Consider the following 4,174-nt stretch of genomic DNA (forward strand, 5'->3'; position numbering starts at 1 on the left):
TGGGGACATTTGGGATGAGTTTGGGGACATTTGGGATGCAGTTTGGTTGGCTAAGCCAAAGGCAGGGATTCCTGTCCCCTCCTGGCATGGAGCCATCCAGATCCTGTAATGTCCATGCTGTGAGAGCCAGGGACCAGCACAAACCAAAGGGACACCAGGAGTCCATTCCTGAACAAGGGGAGCTCCCCTGGAGTTCTGCCCCTCAGAGCAGCGCCTGAAACCTCAAACCCTCCCCACAGCACAGTGGCTGATGTTCCCTTTTCTCTCTGGAAGCATCCCCAGAGCAGCAGAGCAGCGCTGCTCCAGCCAGGCTCTTGTTCCTGGGGAGGTTTCAGCTCGCTGCTCCTCAGAACCCCCCGGGTGTCGCTTCCCAGGTGGCCCCGAAGTGTCCCCACTGTCCCTCAGCGTTCCTGCTCCATTCCCGCAGGCTGCCGGGCTCTCCTGGCCGGGTTTAAGGCAGTGAGGGCAGAAATCAGCGCTGCTGGCACCCTCTGGAAGTGATGAGCACGGAGAGACATCCCCGGGGTGCTGTGCTGGGACCATTGCGGTACCATCCCCATCATCATCCGGCCCATTCACCTTCCTAAAGAGCACAAAGGCACCGCCGGGGCATTTCAGAAATAAATGATTCGCTGATGGCTGTTACAGAGATGATTCCAGAGGGTGCTGAAGTTCCCATTTCTCCGGGAATAATGGCTCACCTCCCCCGGCAGCCGGGGAACCCTGCCAGTCTCCCAGGAGCGATGAGTTAAACACAAGGAAAAGGCCATAAGGAGTTTTGTGTTGGGGTTTGCAGTTGTTGGAGTGAGAGGAGTCGGTCCCGGCTTTTGGCCCTGAGGCAGGCGGGCAGCAGGGCTGGCTTTGCAGCCAGGAGCTGCTCATGGACAAGGGATCGCAGCCCGATTGCCGCTGAGACCGAATTCAGGGGAGCTGCTCCGGGTCTGGGCAGCTCTGGATGACGGGAGCTCAATTCTGCAGCTTGGGCTGGGAGTCCATGGGGAACAGCATCGGTGATTCCATTGCACACACAGGACCATGGAAAATCCGGGTGGGAAGGGACCCCAGGGATCGCCCAGTCCCACCCCCGGCCCTGCCCAGCAATCGCACCCTGTCCATCCCTGGAGCGCTGCCCAAAGGCTCCCGGAGCTGCGGCAGCCTCGGGGCCGGGACCATTCCCCGGGCAGTGCCAGCACCTCCGGGGGAGGAGCTGAATCATTTGGGAAAGGGGTAAACTGAGGCACAGCGTGAGCCCGAGCAGGATCCCGGCTCCCGGGGGGGGCACAGCGGGTCCATCTCGGGCAATGCCGCGGTGTTCCCGGCACAGCCGGACCCTCGAGCACAGCCCGAACCCCCGGGCACAGCCGGACCCTCGAGCACAGCCCGAACCCCCGGGCACAGCCGGACCCTCGAGCACAGCCCGAACCCCCGGGCACAGCCGGACCCCGGGCACAGCCGAACCCCCGGGCACAGCCGAACCCCCGGGCACAGCCGGACCCCCGAGCCCCCGGGCACAGCCCGAGCCCCAGAGCACAGCCGGACCCCCGGGCACAGCCGGACCCCCGAGCCTCCGGCGGCCCCGCAGCCGCTGCGGCAGCCCCGGGCAGGAGGCAGTTCTGGGCAGGGAGGCAGTTCTGGGCAGGGATGAAGCCCCGGGCGGGAGGAAGCCCCGGGCAGGGATGAAGCCCCGGGCAGGGATGAAGCTCCGGGCAGGGATGAAGCCCCGGGCAGGGATGAAGCCCCGGGCGGGAGGAAGCTCCGGGCAGGGATGAAGCTCCGGGCAGGAGGCAGCCCCAGGCAGGAGGAAGCCCCGGACAGGGATGAAGCCCCCCGATGTTCTCTCTCCCCGTGTGTCGGGTGAGGAGGTCCTCGTTCATTATCCGGGACAGCTCCGGCTCCAGCACAGCTCAGGCCCCCGAGCTGAGGGGACTGACCCGGGGCTAAGGAAGCCTTAAAACTCCCGTCTGCCCATATCTTCTGTGAAAAAACAATTCACCCCCAGATTCTGACTAATTACAGGAGTTCAGAGTGGCTGGGCTGGCTCTGATCCAAGGCCTGGCTGCGAGGAAAAGCCTCCCTCCAGCTCCGGGCAGTCAGGGGGACTCCGGAGAAGGGATTCAACCCCTCTGGACATCGGGTGGGGAGGGGAAACAGCTTTGGGGTTGCTGTTGTGTCCCTGAGGGACCCCTGAAGATTGAGGGGTCTTCAAGGGGTTTTCAAGGCTCAGGGTTCAACTGAAAATAAATGAATCCTGTAAAACCTCAGAGAAGGGGTTCCAGCTCATTCCCAACTTTCCCCATTCATGCTCACCCAGGAATGGGGCAGAGCATGACTGGGAAGCTCCCATTTCTCTGCCTGTGCATGCCCAGGGCTGAGAGGGAGGAATGGAAATGAGGGGAAGGTTCTGTACAGTTTGTGACTCTGAGGCTGGCGAGCCCAGGGATGTGAGCAGCATCCTGTGTGGAATGTTGGTGTGTGGGCAGAGCCCCTGAGCGGGGAATGGCTTTAGTGCCTGCCCAGCACTCACATGGTGGCTGTTTTCAGCTAAAAAAATAACATAAAAATCTGGCAACTTGTAAAGAAACATAGACTTTTAATGGAGAAATTACTTAAATAGAGAAAAGCATGGCTCAGATCAAAACCCCTGCTTTCCCTTGCTCAGTATCTGGCCTTTCACCTTCCCAGGGTGGATGTTGTCCAAGGAGAGGCTGGACAGGGCTGGGAGCAGTTGGGAAGCTCATGGCAGGGGGTGGCACCAGAGGGACTTCAATGTCCTTTATAACCCAGACCAGTGTGGAATTCCCTGATTCTCCAGACTGTTAATTCCGTGACTCTGTGAGCCAGGCAGTGAGGAGAGACAGTGCCACCCCCACTGAGGGAAACAACATCACACCCACCAAGAGATCAATCCACTCTGGGAGCGCTGGAGGGATGAACAGGGACGACTGGGAGAGAAATTATGAGCAAATCCACAGCCTGGAGTCCCTTGTCCTGAGCCAATCTCCAAGCTGCAGCAGCCTGGGAGCGCTCAGGGACAGGGGGAGGCGTTCCCCAGGAGCCCAGGAAGGATTCAGGGAGTGCTTTGTTTCAGAGTCACCTCACTCTACTGAGACCTGCCCCTCAGGCTCCTGGTGCAGCCTGCCTTCCCACACAACCTGCTCTGCAGCTGGAATATTTGCCTTTCCCTGGCTCTTTTTGGCATGTCCCAGTTGAGTTATTGCAAGGAAAGGGGTTTGGTGTTGGAAATGAGGGGCACATGTGGGGCAGCAGTGCAGAGGCAAACATCTGTACCAGATCCCCACAGCTGCATTCCCTGCACACCCTGCACACCCTGCCCACTCCCCCGAGCCTGCCCAGAGCTCACTGTGCATAACAAACCTGTCCCAGCAGGAGACAGGGAGAGCTTTGCAGTGGATTTGAGGGAATGGGGCTGAAGAATTAAAGAAAACCTCAAACACCTTGTGAAAAAGGACATTGGGATTCCTCCAGAGCAGCGGGCATTTCCTTCCTTTGGAAAACTGACTTTTCATCACAATCACTCATTTCTGACCCCACATATTTCCTGTTTTGGGAAAAGACCGGATTTCAGCAAAAACTCCAAGGAAATGTTGTGAAGGGAGAGTGGGGAAGTATTTGGGGCCTGATTGCCACAGACAAAGAAAACATTCCAGGCTTCAGTAGCACTTTGGTCCATTCCAGCACCCCCTGCCCCTGGGGCTGCTTTCCTGTGCATTCTGACTGCATCCAGGGGCTGCTCCCAGCTGAGCAACTCCTGAGGCACTTTTGGCACCATCCCAATGATTTCCCTGCCCTGGGTTAAGCTCAGCTCAGCCAGGGCTCTGGGCTTCCCCACTTACTCAGCCTCAGACAAGTCCCTTCTCCTCACAGCCTCCAGAAGCACAACCCACCAGGGATAAAAGCTTTGGGGTTGGAGTCCTTTATTCCTGCAGGTTCCCAGGAAGGACAGAGGTCCCCTGCTACTCCCTCAGCACAGTTTTGTGACGATGAAGAGTCTGGGAAAACTCTGGGATGGAAAGCAGGAATGAAGGAACCCAGATGGGGTTGGAACAGCTGGGAATTTGCAGGGGCAGGGCTTGAAGGACCAGCAGAGATCATCAAGAATCAGAGAATTCCAGAATAGTTTGGGTTAGGAGGGACCTCAAAGCCCACCCAGCCA

This window comes from Parus major, chromosome 27 (genome assembly GCF_001522545.3).
Source record: "Parus major isolate Abel chromosome 27, Parus_major1.1, whole genome shotgun sequence".
NCBI lineage: Eukaryota > Metazoa > Chordata > Aves > Passeriformes > Paridae > Parus > Parus major.